Source organism: Cygnus atratus, chromosome Z (genome assembly GCF_013377495.2).
Source record: "Cygnus atratus isolate AKBS03 ecotype Queensland, Australia chromosome Z, CAtr_DNAZoo_HiC_assembly, whole genome shotgun sequence".
Lineage (NCBI taxonomy): Eukaryota > Metazoa > Chordata > Aves > Anseriformes > Anatidae > Cygnus > Cygnus atratus.
Window position 1 is genome coordinate 80067076 of NC_066396.1, and position 19922 is coordinate 80086997.

The following is a 19922-nucleotide window of genomic DNA, read 5'->3' on the forward strand; positions in this document are numbered from 1 at the left end:
GGAGTTAGCTTCAAAACAGGGGAAACAGAGTTAACATGGATGTAAAAGTTCCAAGTTATTGCCAAATACAAAGAAGAGAAAAGACAAGAAAGAAAGAAGGGTTTTTGTAACCTTAGAGACTCACTCAGCTGAATATTGACTTTATAACTCATAAAAAAGCAGTTTTCAGCTGACTTAGATGTAGTATGAATGCTGCGAGTGACAGCAGAAATGAAACAGAAACTGCTAGAGTGGTAAATAACAAATGTTGAACCTCCACATTTCCCTGGGAGGAATAATGCTCCTCGAAATGTGACCACTGCTGCCACCTTCCCCCCTGCCCTGCATCTCAAGGTGCCACCTGAATAATAGCTAAGCCCTCTCAGATTACTTGTATTTGCCTTTAATTTTGTTGGCTAAGATCCTTGTCATACTTTCAAATTAAAAAATAAAAAAACTGTATTGCACTCATGAAGGTCAGATATGAAAGGACCAGACCCATGTCTGTAGACCCTTAATATTGCCCTTTCCTGTGCTAAACTCTTTTTGTCAGTGTTTCACTAGCAGAATATAAAAACATCCATGTAATGTTTACACATCACTGGTAAAATGACTACCTCAGTGTCTCCTAGTGAAAACACAAGCAATAGTAAGTCACTTCCCTCCATTATTTCTCAGGCACAGTTACACAGTTTAAATTTAGGCAATTAATTCTGATGCTTTAAATCAACCCCATAGACATTCAACTAATTCTGTGACTACAGAACCCAGATATTTTTGTGCTGGATGTGTTGACTCACACCCGAGGCAGATGCCTGGTGAAAACTTCTCTCCAAGCACCCACCAAGATTCAGGCCTCAAACCTCTGCCTCTATTTTTTTCACAATACCTGGGTTCCTCTTAGAGTCCCATTATTTTGTGTGTGTGTGCTCCTTCGTTTGAGTGCGTATGACTCAGCTGTTATTATCAGCTCCAGATATTATTGCAATTGTTGCACTTTGGGAAGAATTGTGCACATTCAGGGAAGAAAAATCATGGTTCTAGTCAAAAGCTAAAATACACTGAGTTCAACCTTCAAGGCTCAGGAACTAGAAGAAATAGAACCCAGCTATAGGTGGTTTTCACGTTATTATTACTGTTTTATTTTATTTTATTTTATTTTATTTTGTTTTTGTTTTGTTTTGTTTTATTCTATTTTTAGCATACTTAATTTGGTTGACCAGTTACTCTTATAGGGTGCTTTACTGTGTTTCCATGAGTTTGGCTCTATATTCTTTCTCAAAATGAAAAGCAGCCTTCCCCTTGGTTATTTCCAAGTTTATCTTCTTTTGCTTAGTAGCTGTTACTGTTGGAGTACACGTAAAGCCCAGGAGGAGACTTTTGTATGAACATCTTCGAATAAGCTGACCATGGGGCCATACAAGATGTGTCTTACAACACTAGATCAATCTGCCACATCACTCCTCAGCAAAGCCCATTTTTACTTGTATTTACTCAATACATATGGTATTTCTGTACAAGGTGTCTAGATATGCGATGTTTTTAATACAAAAATGCATATGGCAAACACATCTATGCTGCCACATTGTCAAGGAACATTCCCTGGCCAAAAATAATGATGATAGTCCCAACTTAGATGTCACCTAGCTGCAGGTCTCATCCTGGGAGGAAGCAGACAGACACTCCAATTAACTCTGTCAACAAGAAAAAGGCCATAATTAAGCAACGACGTTATCATTCCATTAGAGTTGCCATAGAACTTCACACCTTTTGTGTTGGTGTTTTGACAATCTCAACACAAAAAAATAGATTCAACATGACATCAATATGTCAGTTTGTAAAGACTAACTTCAGGAAGAAAATCAAAACATTTTTTTGCCAAGTTTTCCTTTCTGGAGCTTAAGCTTATGATATTTCCTGCGTTGAGTATACACACCTTAGATTTATTATTTACGTTAATAAATAGCACAGTTCCATTCCTATGTCCTTGTTCATGCATGCCAATGAAAAGGCAGAAGGGCAGATTAACCCATGAAAATAGCCACCTCTTTTTCTATTACTTGCACACGGAGTTGCCAGCAAACTGCAGTGTGAACCATACTTCATGAGCCCGACTGGCCAGATAAAGACACTGTGTCAGAAGAGGGTGGCTTATAGCAAGTCTTCATGGCCTCTTCCTGGTGGTTTATAACTAGTCTAGACTTGCAAAACCACATGGTAAGTAAGGATGGTTAGTATCGTGATCTCTGAGTGCAATGCAGTACCTACGGATATTAAAGTGTTGATGAAGTGGAGGTCATTTCTTATCCTCCTATAATTTTCTGATATAAACAGCTTCCAGATACTGGAGTGCTGTGGAGGAAGGGGAAGGAAGGAAAGAAGGGAAAATAATGTAATTTTGGTCTATTTGTCTTGATTTGCTCTTATTTTTTCCATATGTGCAGCGTGTATTCTTTTCTCATTATAGAATATACCACTCAATTGCAAGCTCTGTACGGAAAAATCATTTCTTATTTACATTGAATTGCATTTCTTAGTTCCCATATAATGACACCTCATGGCAATTTCAGGTGGAAAAATTAAATGAGCATGACGACTATGGAAGGACTTCAGAAATCTACAACTTCATTAACTTGATCAGATTTTCATTAGAAATTTCAGCTTATTACCAGCAGTGTCAAAAAGTCCTGCCAAGTATTTTAGGAAGGACAAGGTAAAGTTTGAGAACAGTGGGGCTGGCACATGGCTGAAATAAGTTGAGCATGCAGGGATCCATATGAAACAAGGAGTCGAGACCAAATCATGTAGGGACTAGAAAGGTAGATGGAGAAAATCCTTCCCAGCAGCAATGCCATGGCAAGCCTTGCTCCCATAGTCCAGACTTTGCAGCCACTGGTAGTGGAGAACAGACAGTGCATGAAAATCACACCAAATGCATGCAGGAAAAGATGGAGAGGAGCCTCCCAACATTTTCACTTTTTTTTTTTTTTTTCCTACATGACCTCCTGATAAAGGAATGAGGAGAAGCAATAAAGAACGTCCAAAAGGAAAAAGGGAATTAAGAAGTTTCAGTGTGTTTGTGTGAATCTTTTTAACTTTACTTCTTCAGCTCTTAAAGTGTTGTCACAAAACCATATTATAGTTTTCCATATATTTGTAAAATAATATTTTTTTCTTAAAAAAAAAAAACAACTTTCAGAAATTGAGTCTTCTTTTTCAGTGGAGACCTCACTATCCAATAGACACAATTAACTGTCAGGAGAAATTATCCAGAAAAGAAAAAAAAAAAAGTGATTCTTTTCTTCTGCTTGCAGCAGCTTTTTAAGCTTGGACACTTACTTGTATTTTAGAGTTTGTCTTTCTAGAAAGAAAAAAAAAATGGAGTTTTCTGCCTCAGACAATCTAGAAATGGAGCTGCTGAGTCTATCCTGACAATGCACTTGTATCACACAGGTGTGGGTCAGCTTCCGGTGGGCTGAACTTCTCTGCAGTTACATCATAATTTGCCTTTGAACAATTTCTGTTACACAGCTAGTGTATGTATGTTATCAAATTAAGATGGTAAATTATCCTGCCATTTCTGCTATTTTGTGCATCTGGGCCAAACAAGACTGTTATCACAAGCCTAACAAAAGACCTGTTCCTGAAAAACTGTGTTTCTCTGGGAAAACCCAGCTGATCCCTGATATTTTGTGCAGATGTGCTACTCCCTTGAGGAGGTATCGGTTCCCAGACAAAGACTTAAATATATATTTTATATATTCATGGAGAAAATGAGATAATTATTTCATTCTGAGAAAATCCATCATTATTTCAATTTCTCTCTGTTTCTCTCTGTATTTTACTTTTCTCCCCATTCTCTGGTCAAAAAATACCTCATTTCATTTGGCTGTATTTCAGAGATTTCCTTTTTTTCCCCATGTAGTTATATTATTTTGCCACATGAGCTCAATGGGAATGGAAAATCTGCTTCCTGAAGTGGAAGAGGAGATGCAGGCATGCTGGACATGGAGATGATGTGCATTCCTCAGAACTTACGGACTGCATCTGGAGCTAAATGCCCTCATTGTTTTCTTCAGCATGGCCAACTGATATTTACAACGTCCAGCAACCTGACACTATTGTAAGTGCAATTATTCCTTGAGTGTAGGACTAACATATGAACCTCTACACTCCCCATGAAGCAGAAAAAAGGGGAAAAGGGAGTGAATGAAGAGGACACTTTGATAGCACTAAGAGATGGCCAGTTACAGCCAGGTTGGAGGGGACCTGGTCTGTATGACATCAGGGAACACAAGGTAATCTCTGTGCAGCACTTACCTTTGGTTTGGTTATAGACCATAATACGTAATCTATCCATATGGATCATACCCATATAGATTTTGACTGTACCCTAGTTTTTAATGCGGTAATGTCACTAAAACCCGTGATTTTGCTGGAGCTGAACAATATTCCAGGGACTATCAAGAGAAGGAGATCCTTGGAAAACAAATAATTATGTGAAAAGAAGAAATCAGGAAACAACTGGAAAAGACACCTCTATTTTTCCTTTTTAAATTTGAAAGTTTCTAGCATTTATGGTTGCAAGGAAATGCTGGATAGTATGACCTGGATGCCAACTGATGTCTTAAACTTTAGACAGGAAATAAATTAAACTCTACATGTATTAACTAAAACTTTTTTTTTTTTTTAATCTCATGAAATTAAGAGGGAGCTGGTCCCTAATTTTGAATGGTATCCATTAGCATTGTTGACCTAACTCCTCTCTGCAATTTTCCAGAGACTGCATTTTCAGAATCTGCTGTAGATTTTCATTAGAAACTTCCCTAGATCACAGGGAGAGATAATCCAATTTTAAAAGACACTCCTTGGTTTGACTAACCTCCTACACTCTCAGAAAAGAAACCAACCAAAAGTACCAGTCTCAAACTTTCACCCTATTTCCTTCAGGAACCCCTCAAAGATAAGGTTAGGGACAAGGGAGGGAGAAAACCAACATTTCATATGAGATCTACTTGTGGTTCTAAAGCACTTCTATGCATGCAATGCTTTGGATAAACACCAGAAGACAGATATAGCCTCTGGGGACAGGAAGGTACTGGCTTTTCCTTAAAAATTAAACACTAAGACCCAGGGGAGCAGACACATGAAGGCAGCTGGCCATGGTGGTGCTGCAGGTAAGGAGAACAAGCCAGGATTGACCAACAGCAATCTTCATGGCTGCCTTCCTCTCACAAAAGTAGGTCCACGCTTTTCAGACTTCTAGGCAGAATATCAGCCTGTATCACCATCCAGATAAAGGAAAACATGTGGTCATGGCATAGCTCATCAGGCACCCCTGAAGAGCTGAGTTTGCTCTTCAGAGAAAGTAAGAGGGACTGTAATTTTTGTTTCCTCATCCCCAGCACAGATAGTCTTCAAGTAACAGACCATCCATCGCAGAAGCAGCAGATAGCCCAGCTTCACAGGACGTGAATCAAAGCAAAAAAGGGTGCCTGCTATTTTCTGCACCAGAAGCCTTCTGCCCTATTTCTCCCATAATTACAGCTGGATGATTGCATCAGAACTATGCTGTCCTCAGAGACCTTCTGTAGACTTTTTAAAACTTCAGGGTAGCACAGTGTCCAGACAAACTTTACAGGTTTTTATGTCCACAAACAACATGACTTTCTAGGAAAGAAATATCTGCTGCCCCCGGGCAGCATTGTGGCTGGGTATTGCACAAGGATAAGTGCTTTTATGAATATTTCCTTTCCAGTGTTGATAGCAGATCTTGTCTGAAGGTCAAGATTGACAGTGTGTGGGTCAAAAGAGGCTGACCGTTCATTCTGCTGCCTTGCTGCACAATCTATGAAGCTTATGCAAGCAGAACAGCAAAGACTTGAAGCTGCCAAGCAAGAAAAGAAAAACAGAAAAACTAAATATGCTGCTGTTTTGAAGGAAGGCACTGTGCTCATGTTTCCCTAGATAAGGTCACTACAGATCAGAGCTGAAACTTAATGAAATTAGAGAAAATCTTTTCATTGATTTTAGTGGGATTTGGATCATGGCCAAATGGTTTAAGGCAGGTTGGAGAGGAGAAGGATGAACATATGTGCATATCACTTTTAACAGCCTAATATAGTTGCTGCATGTGAGATACATAAACTACAGCAGGTGTACTTTGGAATTTTATCAGTACTGAGGAGGACAATTATAACAAGTGACCTTATTTTGCTTGAAGAGGCATGCAAGAAAAAAATCTAGATTCATTTTGCCATGTTTATAACACTGTAACAGAGGTTAGGCATAAAGCCAAACACACAACAGAGTAACTACTCAACTTCAAGAGCAGCATGTAAACTAAGTTGTCTCTGTGCCATTAATATCATTTACCTTCAGCTTTCCTGCTGTCAGACAGCAAATAAAGGTTTTTCTAATTCCATCTCAAACAATATCATTCAAACAAAGTGCCATAAAACTACCTTGTATACACATAAACCTACATCAACAATGCTTAGGTGTTCATAAAATTCTGCTGCTCGACTGTAGCAATACTGTATAAACTAAAGCAGGGTGAGGGGACTATAAGGGCTTGGGACTCAAGTGATCAGTACAATTACAACCTCACAAAAACAAATAAATAAATAAATAATCCCATTTGTGAGTTCTGCTTTGCGTTGGATTTCAGATGGTCCAATTTTCAGTGAGTGACAGATATTGAACCTGAAACTAGCTCCAGACTTAGCTTTATTTGAAAACATGCACACATATTACTTCCTCAGTTCATAAAGCAAGCGAATGCCTTTCCTCTGGCTGAGCTTTATCTAAAAATGGAGCTTTTGACTGAAAGACTGAAGATCAAATATTTTAGTTAAGCATCTGGTTACATTCTTAACAATAAAGAGTATTGAAGCTACTTCTCAATGTAGACATAGTCTAATTTCCTTCTCCCCTTCCTTTTACTAAATTTGAAAGAACAGTAACCATTTGGAAAAATAAAGAACAGTAGACAAGCTGAGAAGAAGAATAGGAAGCAACAGCAAAGAATATATATATATTTATATTATATATATATACATGTTTCATATAATTGACCATGTTACCCTCCTGAGAGATTTTTAACTACCCAAAGACATATCTTTCCTCTGTTAAATGCCACCTTTATTTTTGACAGAACACCATTTTTTTTTTCAGTATAGCGGAGGATTGGACAAAATCTCAATCATTTGAAAATGTTATCTGACCAAAAATTAGAAAATAATTCGCTTTGTGATGTGAATGATCACTCATAACACCTTTAAAATAAAATTCTTTTTCAATTCATATGAAATGTGACAAGCAGGGAAAAAAAAAAAGAAAAAACATAGAATTTATAAGATTATAAGAATCTCTAAGATTAGTCTATTCACATGAACTTCAATGAAAAACTGTTTTGAATAGAAAGGAAAATTGTGGTTTCTGTATATTTTACATAATAGAAATATAGTATTATATCAAGAAACAAAGCCATGATTCATATCAAATTGCTATCTCTATTAAAATAAAAAGTTAAATATACCATCAAAAAAAAAGGGGGGGGGACTTTAATTTCTGCAACTAAAAACTTCACCTTGTAGCAATTCTGTTATAAGAAGTACAGAGACCTCACTGTATCCCCTGTCATGTATAGATTACCTGGCAGAAAAGCAGTAAATTGAGTTGTCTACCATGGAGGTGATACTTAAATCACTTTCTTTTTATTTTAACAACTGTTTTGAAGATGGAGAAAGAAGAGAAGTTAAAAATACTTGGTTCTATACAGCTGGCAGAGTTATCTTAAGTTAAGCACTATTCGAAGAAAGTATCTTAACGAAAGCATGAAAAAGATTTCAAGATCTTTCTCTTTTTGACTTTCATATATTTCTATAGGGAAACATGAACCAATAGAGGAAATGTCAAAATGTAGGCAATTTTATGAGTACAGTAGTAGAGTCAAGTCCAATTTTATTAAGATCATTGGTGCAAGCTTATCAAGACTTCTGATGAAAGGTTGTCTTTTCAAAGATTCTTTGTTCTGAAAATATAGTGGGTTTATAGCATATTGTCTTGGACATATTATATTATAGCACCTTTGTAGATTGTAGCATTATTACCTACATATTGAAAGTTTGATTTCTTTTTGATGGGCTTGACAGTGATGCTCCATTTTTATATTATTCCCATGGTTCATAGAATTTGTTTCCTGGAAATGCCAAACAAGCAACTAGAATTTCTGCAGCAGAGCACAAGTATTTCACACCCAAAAGTTATGATGACTCACACATGATTTCAAGACTTGTTTTTCACTTAAAAAGCAGAAAATATGTACAAAATACACATAGATGCTTCATAGGGAATGGTTCATTTCCACAGCCCTATGTCTAATCTGATCCCAGTTCAGGCTGCTGTAGTCTTGAATTGCATCCATGAATGAGTACTCAACAGATTAGCACAAGTTTGTGTGTGTGTGTGTGATCCTTAACAGCTTTTTGCTCTGTCATTTTTCTACAGGTTTGTTTTATCCGTCTGTCATGCCATTGTATGTATTCCAAGTTCATACCTAGTTCATTCAGACAAATGGTATAGCTACATCACACAACGGAAGTTGTACAATAATTCTCTTATTTCTCTCACTGTTTGAGCTAGTCTGGCTCAAAAAGCAGCTCACCTCAGCTTCCATGGAAAAGAGAAGTTGTAGTCTGTCGTGGGTTTACATGGCAAGGTTTTGGTAGCAGGGGGCCATAGGGGTGGCTTCTGCAAGAAGAATCCAGAAGCTGCCCCATGTCAGATAAGGGCCCCGCCGCTGGCCAGAGACAGGCCAACAAGCGATGTTGTTTGCACCTCTGTGAGTGCAGATTTAAGAAAGGGAAAAAAAACTGCTGGGGAACAACAGCTGGGAGAGAGAGACAAGTGAGAAGCAGCCCTGCAGCCCCAGTGAGTACAGTCCCAGTGAGTGCAGCAGGAGGGCAGGAGGTGTTCCAGGAACTCAGCAAAGGGTCCCACATGGAGCAGATCTCCACGCTGCAGCCCATGGAGGAGCCCCCGGTGGAGCAGGTGGATGTGGCCTGGAGGAGGCTGCGGCCCATGGAGATCCCCCGCAGGACCAGGCCCCGGGCCAGAGCTGCAGCCCATGGAGAGGAGCCCACGCAGGAGCAGGGGGTCTGGGGGGAGCTGCCACCCGTGGGGGACCTGTGCTGGAGCAGTTTGCTCCTGGGGGATGGATGGACCCCATGGTACGGAGCCATGTGGGAGCAGTTCCTGAAGAGCTGCTGCCTGTGGGCAGCCCCTGCAGGCTCAGTTCAGGAAGGACGGCATCCCATGGGAGGGACCCCACGTGGAGCAAGGGCAGAGAGGGACCGTGAAGGAGCAGCAGAGATGAAGCATCAGGGACTGACCACAGCCCCCATTCCCCATTCCCCTGAACTGCTTGGGGGGAGGAGGTGGAAGACGGTGGATGGGGGAAGGTGTTTTTGGCTTCTTTCCTTTGTTTCTCACTTCTCTAGCTTGTTAGTAATAGGCAATAAATCTTGCTATCTACCTACTCTGAGTCTGTTTTGCCTGTTACAATAATTGTTGAGTGATCTCCCCATCCTTATCTCAACCCTTGAGCCCTTTGCATCGTATTTTCTTCCCCCTTCCCTTTGAGGGGTGGGAGAGAGAGAGTGGCTGAGGTGGAGCTCGGCTGCCCAGCTGAGTAATACCACCATACAATCCATCTGAATTTTCTAACATAACATGTGGTGAGAAAATAAATAAATAAATAAACAATGAAAAAATCTCCTTTCATTTTACTCCATCATTAAAAGGCACTTACTCAGCAATTTCCACAAGAGAAGACAAATATAATCACCCTTTCTTGTTCCAAATTTATTCCCATTTTTGTGCCATCTTCCATGTCAGTGTGTTATTATTTTGTTGTTATTGGTACCAGTTAAAAGAAAGCATAGTTTTTCATGCACTGTAGGTCAATAAGCAGACTGTCAGTACTAAATAAGGAAACAAAAATCATGTAAATGTAGAAAAATACATCTTCATCCACCTCCAGTTCCTAAATTAAACTCCTTTTTGGGGCAATGTTATTACACTTATCAGTTTGCCAGTTAGGCTTCTGTTGGGCAGATATCTAGAATATTATTTATTTTCTCCAGTAATGCATTTATTTATTTATTTTTTATTATATTTGACCTGACCTAAATTTCCTTAATCACTCTTACAGGGTTAATTCCTTGTGATACCTGATGTCTGGATCACTAAAGCTTGGCGAGTAAAAGACTGCTTCTGTCCAACCTGCCCTCTGAAGTCCTGGTGGGATGGATACATACCACATCTTTTTCACCTACTCTTTTCTCACAATTCCTTCTTTCCCAAAGAGAAAGATGACCAATCAGACAGCATCTTTCATCCCTTCTCCTCTTCCTTGCATGAGGAAGCTGTAATAGCCAGGTGATTCCTTGATGTTAGATCCAATGCCCTGTGACATTCAATATTCTGCCCTCAGCAACTGATAGTAATCAGATGTAAAAGAGCTGAGAGTCAAACAGAAAACCTAAGTTACATGTGTGCCTTCACTCTGGTGGGATTCTGAAAGAATGAGGTCAAGTTCTTACAAGTTGTATTTATGGTTATGTGCTCATAACTGAGAGAAAATATTAATCAGAGTCATGTCTACCAGTCTAACTATGATGTCTTTGTGTTCTGCACTGTCATCTACCACTTGTTCATATGAGTGGTAGGACAGAGAGTGGTAGTGAGCAAGAAGACAGAGCAAAATGTGTAATTATTGTCCAGATCTGTACACACATGCAAGGGAAAGAAATCACTTGATGTCTGGCCTTAATTCTATAGCTAGAAGGCATAAGAACACGAGAATTTAGAAAAGGAAGATAAAAGATAAAAGTAATATTTGTGGTCTTACAGGAGGGAAATACTAGTGGTGGAAAGAAAAATGAAGAGTTAAGATTATGCAAAAAGCACAGTTGTAGACAATAATCCCAGCTGAAGTAATACCTTGAGAATGAAGGAGCAAAATGTACTGCAAAAGTGAAAGAAGACTTACCAACTTGCAAGTCTTGGAAAGGGCATGAGGTAGGGGTGGAGGTCAACAGAAAAAAAGGATCTTGTGTGAAAGATCATAGAGAAGGATCAGCTCCAAGCAGAGATTTGGTTGAAAGCACATAAGTGCAGTGCGATGTGAGAAATTATGAACTATTTTATGACAAATGATAACTTAAAGAATAGGAGGAGAAGCACCTGAACGGACATGCTAGCTGACTTGATGATTAAAACTAACAGAGGTGAGATTGGAGGACTAGAAATACAAATAAAGAGGGGTTGAAGAATTAAAATCGAAGTGGGGATGCAATAAAAGAGTTGTAGTGACACTAGTTACAGAGCAATACAATTAAAACAATTAAAATTCATTTTTTATGAAATTATGTTGTCTGATTGCTACAGGAATAAACATTTTCAGCAAAGTCACTTATTTACATTAATGGAAGCTCACAGTATTTTATTTTTTTCTTAACTGATAGACAGCTGAGACATAAGCTGACACAGCTACCTACAAGACAGAGAGATTTAGAGTGAGAGTGGTGAATGGTTGTCTAAAGAACTGAGGACACTGGCCTGGAAGTCTGGATTTTTTTAGAATTGTTAAAGAGCTGAGCTTTGTGAAATGAATGTAATTTGAAAATACATGGTTTTATTTTAATGTTTTAAATTTATTCTAACTTTTTAACATAAAGCTAGTCTTATTCTGGGATTTTAACTCTATGCTAAAGCTTGTTCTAGTATGGATTGGTGACTGAGTCACAGAATCTTGGGGAAGCATAGCTTGGAAGGGACTTCTAGAGTTCACCTGGTCTGACCTTCTGTTGAAAGCAAGGCCTTAGGTTAAGTTATACTGGGCCTTGTCAAGCCAAACCTTGAACATTTCTGTCAAGGTAGACTCTACCACTCCTTGAGCAAAATATTACAGTACATGAGAGTTCTTGTAGTGAAGTTTCTTTCTTCGGCTCTTCCCCTCAAGCATCTTGTGCCCATTGCCTCATGCCTTTTCACCACACATTCTTGTGAAGCTGGGATAGCTTCTTCTCTATAACAACTATTTAGATATGAGATGACTCTGAACCCTTGAGCCTTCTCTTTCCCAGGCTGAATAAACCCCATTCCTTCAACATTTCTCCATGTGTCAAGTTCCCCTGCACTCTGATTAGCTTGATGGCCCTTTGTTGGACCACCTCCAATTTTCCAGTGCCTCTCTGGAAACTTTTCTAAATTCTTTCACACTGTGAAAATGTGAACAGGTTGTTTTATATGAGTTAATGAAGGAAGGGCACCTACTGATTCTTTTCCATATCTCCATTAACCATTTCTCTCATTTCCTACCAACAGCTATAAAAATCCGTAGCTTCCTCATATCCTTTCTGAGTCTTTTCTCCTCCACTGTCACAATACACACAGTTTTCCTGCCACAATAATTCCCCTTGGAGTTTACCCTCATCTTCCTCCCCCATTGTTTATAATGCTTTGTTTTGCATGATGTTTGGGCAAGACGCGACATGTGCTGACTCTACCCATAATGGATGATACATTTGCTTCCTTATTTTCTAAGGAGCACAAAGTGCTCCTTTTCTTTGAAGAGGACTGTTTGCTTTAAGAGTTTGGAGGAATAAGATTTATCATGCCTAGGAGGAGACCCCTTTCTGAGCCAGCCCTTTATTGGATAGGCATACTATGGCTGGTGATCCATGAGAGTCTGAAAGTAAAAGGTTAAAGGTGAGAGTGAGAGAAAACAGGAACAGGCGAATTTTAGACAGAAAGCACTGACTGCCTTCAGAGCAATTAAGAAAAATTGTCAACAAGGGACCAAAAGAATAATTCAAGAAACATGATGTCACGGGATATCTGTGTCTACGATATTAATGATACCTATGATTTATTGCTCTTACCGATGACCTAAATAATATGCAGGAACCCAGGGCAAAAATAATAATCAGAAAATGGAAGATGGGGTCTTATTCTATGGTAACCTTCTGCAAGACATTTTTATCTCTTATAGCTCTTTCAGAGCTGAGATTTAGAAGAAAAAAGATGTTCTTTGGATAATTTGGTAGACTTTGAACTGAAAAAGGGTTTCCTTTAAAGCAGCATTTGGCTTCTTTAACAGAGACTGATGCAGCTGAAATTAAGCCCAAAATGTAATGCCAATACATTCACAGTGCTGTTTCCCAAGACAATTAAATGCATTCGTTCACCAGTTTTGGCACAATTTTAATCCAGATATTTAATCTAGGTTCATCACTAGGTTGACAGCCCACAGAGGAAACAAGTAGTGATCTGGAACTGGATAATAAAGCAGAATAACTCGGAAATGTGCAACTGTGTAGATCTGGAATGAGAAAATTTAATTTGAGATAGGAAGAACTGAAGGACTATACAGACACACTTATAGAAGTGAGCCCTTATGGCCAGTATTACATCACGTTAGTAGTCACGTCAGGTCTGAGATCTTCCATGCAGAGAGTGTGACTCTGCTACACAATAGTGTGACCTTAAAAACATGATACAAACTGCTGAAAACGGAGGACAACAAGCCATATGCTGTCATCAAACTCAAAAAGAGGAAATGAACTGGAAAGCTGCTCTGAGGAATCAACACACAAAAAGGGAATGCGACATGGATGTCTAATGGCATGGATCTCGGCAGAACAGTTTCAACAAGTATGGAAAAACACAACCCAGGAGTGCAGGTGACTGCACAGGGAGCAATAACCAGGATTTTCTGGATTCCAGGAAAAATAACAACATAGGAAAGAGAAGAAGCATGTGAGGAAACAGATTTGGGGAAAAAGTAGCAGGAAGTTTTGATAAAGCTGAGAGTGGAAAAACGGAAGGAATGTATTTATGAAGTGCAAATGAGAGTGAGAAAGAAATGTGAATACTTTTTGCCTCCCCAAACCACAAAGAACTGGACTCTGACTCCTATTCATGCCGAATGGTTATTTGCAGCATCAGCTTTTCCACTGATATCTTGAGGTTAGTTACTGCTTAGCATGAGAAGAGATGGTAGAATTAGACCCTTTTTCCACCAAACACAGGTAAGTGTACCTCAGCATTTTCCTAGATTTAACCTGCATATTTGCAGCTGCTGTAACGGTCAGGTATGTGTTGTTTGGTTGTGAAACTAGGGAGACAGTTGGTGCCTTTCAAAATATCTCAGGACTGCTGGTGGAAGCAAAATGAACACTCTCCAAAGTGAGGAAAGACAGCTGCAGTCTGTGGTTTAGAAGTTCACAGCATAAGCCAAAGATAAGGGCAAGGTATTCTGGAGATACAAGCTTGAGATTAAGATCTAGACTTCTGCAAAGGCTGTGAATGTTTGGCCATGCCCTTGGGCTGGATCCATCTAATATTTTCAGCAAATTATGTGGTATGACCCGTGCCCAGAAATCACTAGAGAGTACCAGTGAAAGAAATCTTCCCATCTAAAACTACGGTTACATCAGGCTCAGCAAAACCAGTACAAACACAGGACTGAAAAGGGGAACAAATGTTCTTATGCAGCCTCCTAGTTGTAAAAGCCTCACTGTGCTGGGATTCTGCTGTCCTCCAAAAGATACATCACTATGCATGAACGTGTTGACGTGTGGAGTGTGCTCACGCTTACACATTCTGAAAATGGTATGTTTTTTGAGATTTTAGCCCCACATGCCAGTTATCTGCATACCTCTGTCTGAGGCTATCAGGAGTGTGCAATTATGTGTATTTTCTGAAATAAACAACACACAGGAGGCTTTTCAGACACATAGTCAATGGACACTTTGCTGGCTACATAAGATTTGACATATTTTGCAGCAAACTTGGAGTTCCAGGTATAGAACACACCAGGCCGATGTGTGACTCCACCTGAGAAACTTGGGGTCCATAAAGAGGTGAACAAAACTCCCTCATCCGTATGCAGTTTAGGTTGCTACTTCTCCAGGAATATTTTCTATGATGGTTCCTCTTAAATAATGGTAATGTAAACATCATTCAGTACCAGTTACTGGTAAGTATTAGAGTTTGCATTATATTTAACTCATTCAACTAAATGTTAACAGATAGTAAAGTGAAACTGCTTGTAGAAAACAAAACAAGATTTTCTGGGATGCAATGTATCTTCCAAGTAAATGAATGGAGTGTCACACAGTGGCACAGCAAAAGAATCCCAACTTTCTGATGCGACCTTTACTTCACTGAACATTTAAAACACTTTACAAAAATCCTGTGAGCCTGATTCGAGTTTTGGGTCACGTGTATTAAATCATATGCAATGCTGCTAAATTACACCAGGGTAAAAATCTGAGAAATATAGAAAAGTAGCAGACCTGCTTGTAAAGTGCTGCAACACAGAGAAATGGAGCAGAAATTTGATCTCAGGAGAGATTTTGATATGCAATGCTATTTCCTAAGTAATCTTTAAAATTTTCCGTGGAAATCACTAAACAAATCTGCCATTCTCTCTTATTAGAAGCTCTCATTCCTGAAGCAAAATGAACTGAATAAAAATTTTCTACAAATGAAAATCAGTTGAAAATGTTCACAGATATTTTATATTTTTCCAAAATAACATTTTGGGTGGGAAATTGGGATAAAAATTTTATCTTCTTCTACAAAATAAATTTGCTGAATTTATGTGCAATTTGAATGTAGTGTTCTGTTAAAGTACATGAAGAAGAAGATTGATGCTAAATGTATTTATTTCCTCATCTCATATACTGTATGAAGTGATTTCAACAAATGGTATTTATTCCTAGATATTATGCTAATTTCAAAATCCATTTTTGTCTACGGTATTTTGAAATGTCAATGGCTAGGAAATAACTTCCTGGTTTGGACAGATCAAATTTAGTATGCAGCAGTTCATGAGTGGAACACCAATAATGTGCAAAGCGTATCAGCGAAACATTAGCAGTGTATGTGTTCCATATGTGGAGCTATAGAATCATAACCATTTCTTCCACAGTGGGAGCAAAGCAAACTGACATTTAGCTTTCTAATATTGCGTTAAAATTTTCCTCTGTCTTTAGAAATGTTCTCCCCAAAAAAATAAAAACAGAATTCTGCTGATCTGCTCTGTGCTCATTCTGGTGTAAACCAGGTATAATTCTCTCAAAATGTAGTTTTATTTGAAACTGATGAGGGGAAGATTGATTCAGAACTAATTTTTTATTTTTTTTTCTCTGTCAGTGTGGAAGGCACTCTTTTGGAAAACCAGTAAATGCACATAATTGTACAAACATTAAAAGAAAAATAAATTATTTCTAAGTATTTCTAAATATTTCTGATAAAATATTTCTATTCAAAGATATCTTGTCTTTGAAATAATTCTGCACAGAAAAATTAATCCATTCCAGTTTCATTTGTAAGTTTCTCATGGGAATGAGAACTGATACAAAAAATAGAAGCAGCTTATTGTTGTTGCTCTGCAGCCTTTGACTTACTTTACTAGTGCTGTTTCTCTGAGCTCATCCCTCTGTGCTACCGGTTAATAATTTTTCAATGCAGAGAAAGCTAAGTCTTCTTTTTCAGTTTCATGTTTCTTTGGTTCTTTCTAACGTGCATGCTCAACTAGTTGAGAAATCTCTTGAAATATATTTTGGAGAAGAAAACAAAACAAAACAATTTATTACTGAAATGATTTCCTCCGTCCCCCAGGAAAAAAAAAAGTCTCAGGCTCAGCGAAAGACTGCAAAAAAATGCACATGAATCAATTATGAAAAAGAGAAAGTTTCTTTGAATGAGGAAAAGCTGATTGGAATTAAGATAGGCTTTGTTCATATCTGCAAGGTACAAGGAGAGGACTTTTCAGTGGAACAGAAAAGGGGGATTTGGGAGGGTTTGGCTGCTTAACGCTATAGTGCTTCAGAGCCCATGTGAAAATTTGCTGCTAGCTATTAATCATCATTGTGCCCCTGCAAAGAAGCTGTTACAATGATGACTATATGTCATTATATTCCCACTGTAAGTAACGAATCAGAGAGCTGGGAAAGTTGGATAAGAGCGGCTGGCAAACTTTTAAGCAGTGGAATCCATTTAAATAAATTTACATCGCATTTGCTACTTTTGCTGGTATGGGAATCATACTTTAAAATGAAACAATATGCTGCGTTCACGGGCCCTGGTCCTTTATTCTCCTGTCTCTGAGCCTACTTTCCAGGTCAGTCTTTGCCAGCGCTGACAGCACGCTTTTCTCATAGCCTCTCCTTCTCATAGCCTTTGGTTGCTTTCAAGTTCAATTTAGCACAATGAAGTTGTTATGCATGACAGTTTGGGGAGCAGAATAGGTGGTGTCTGAGCCCACTGTGTCACTACAGAGTGGGCTCATTCTCCGCGGGCCGGCTCAGTTACTGAAGCTTTGCTGGTGGGACACTGCAGTGGACTTCCAGACGTTCCCATCCTGACGAAAACAATTAGCTTCAAACTGCAAGGAGCCGTGGGGCTGCCCTTTCTTTCAGCGAGACCGCGCTGTTTAATATGCTGCAGTGGATTTCAAATTTGTGTTGATTTATCCTGTTGTACTCCTCTTTTATGGTCTTTATTTACAGAGGTGTAAAGGAACAGGGAAAGTTTGAGTCTCACACGGTTCAAGAGTTTTATTAGAAATCTAGACCATTGTTTTATGTTTATTTTACAAAGAAATAGAGTTGAAACATGTCAGGCTTAATTCCATTAGGCTGAACAGCCTAAAAGAGAGCCCTGAGGTTCCTTGAACAGAACCTGAAAGTGTCTCTTCTGCTCACCATCAGAAACAAGCCAAACAATAAACAAACCCCAAACGCTGAAGTTGGGTTTGTCAGTGTGGTTGTCTCCCATGGGATTACCAAAAAGAGCTAAAATCACTTACAACCAGCAAAGTATGTGATTTTTAATAATATAAGTTAATTCTGAGCCTGTTTTGAGGTTCCAGAAGCTGCTTGTCTATGCCAGACACAGTTCAGCATGTCTGGTTGTGCTCATTGCTAACAACGCTGTAGGCCACCAAACATAGCAATACAACACAGTTTCTACTCCTTCAGGATATTACTTATTTTTACATGAATTTAGCTATTAATAAAATGATAGCTTAGCTTTTTTCCTTCTTATTTTTTTTTCTTATCAGACACTACAAGTATTGCTGTGACAAAGCAAATCAGTCGCAGACTGCCTGACTGTCTGCTTGAGCAGATGCACACAGTTTCTTGGATTCACCACTAGACAAGAATCAGTTGCCATGATTATGAATCTTGCTAATTACTGGGCAAATCTATCATATAATTCTCATTCTAGATTAAAAAATTAGTTCAGAGATCATTTCAGCAGTGCTTCCATAAAAGACTGCACTGTTAGGCTGCTAAGCTCTTCCCACCTCCTTTGCCTCTTCCCTCCCTATCCATCCCCTCCTTTTCTTTTTTTTTTTTTTTTAATCTGTAAGAACAAAATATTATCTCAAGCCCTTCTTTGTAAACTGCTTGTTTTGGCTGTGTCCTGCTGAAAGGTAAAATGAAATTAGACCAGTCTTTTCTGTCTTAAAAATGATTTCTGTTTTTCTAAACTACCAGATAACATAATTAAAATGTCTAGTTTTGCACAGCACAAAATACATCTATTACAACTGCAAAATGCTACAGCCTGGTCTAATTACAGTTTGTGTTTCAGAAGGCTGATTTTTTACAATTGCTAATTAAACTTCCTGCAACAGTACATGAGTAAGTCTTGGTGCAATTAGCCGGCTATAGCAAAAATAAAAAATAATCAGTATAACATTTAAGGTCAGATATAGGCTTTGTAGTCAAGGAAGGGAGAGGGAATTAGAAAGCATAGTTTATGACATAATTCACTTCACTGTGTCAGACTGCTGGAGCAATTCTCAACTGTAAAATACAGGAATTTTCTCTGTCTTTCATTCACAAAAGGCCAAGCATTATTTTTGCAATATTGTTGTAGCTAAGCACTTCCTTTATTAATGAATGGCCTCATGTGAAAAATGACTTATATATTGTGGTGCTTACTCCTTACTTACCAATTAGAAGAGTGCAAATATGTTGCTTCAGTAAGGAGTCAAATTTAATTATGAAGGAAAACGATGCATGAACAAGCCTTTAAAATTACAAGAAGATCCTTTCTTGATATATTTTATCCTTACAATATGGCTTTGTCATATTTTTTCAGACATCAGTGATAGAGGTCTCACATATTTTACCAGCAGCAGTTTAGGTCTTCAAAATGGAAACAAACACACAAACAAACAAACTGACAAAAAACCAGAAACATTGAAATATAAAGATTTGCAGGACACAGTGGAATATAAGAAGAAAAAAGAATGAAACAAACAAAAAAAAAAGAGCAACATAGCTTTGAAAAACAGTTTCCAGCTTAATCCCAAGACACAATCACTTTAATTAGGAATGCCCTAACCAAGAATATACATGGTCATGTCAATCAAAAACTGAAGCCTAAACCTAGACCCCCTAAAAATAGAATGTTTAAATTCTCTAAGTCGATTCTGTAGTAATTTTGTTGCAGTCATTAAGGCCTCTCTACATGAGGCAAAGTTTATAGGAGGAGTTATCTCTTCCGATGCAGACATTAGGAAGAGTTCATGAACATGAAACCCTCCCTGTTTTTTCAACAGGTCAGTTGGGTTAAAAAACGATTTCACCTTTCCTATAAACCTATTCAGGGACTTTTCTATGTTTTACTCAAAAGTAAGTTGATTTTCCAAAAAGTTAATTTTTGCCACTCCTATTAAAGTTGATAGATATTGCTGTTTTTTCAGCACCTTCAAAATAGCCAAAGTCAGACTCAGAAACATAATTTTAGGCTTTTGTTTTTAACTAGCATGGCCTGGTAATTCATCCAGAAATACATGCTGATGCTAAGGAAAACACACACACTTAGACTAGGTAACTAATTCTCTGGTG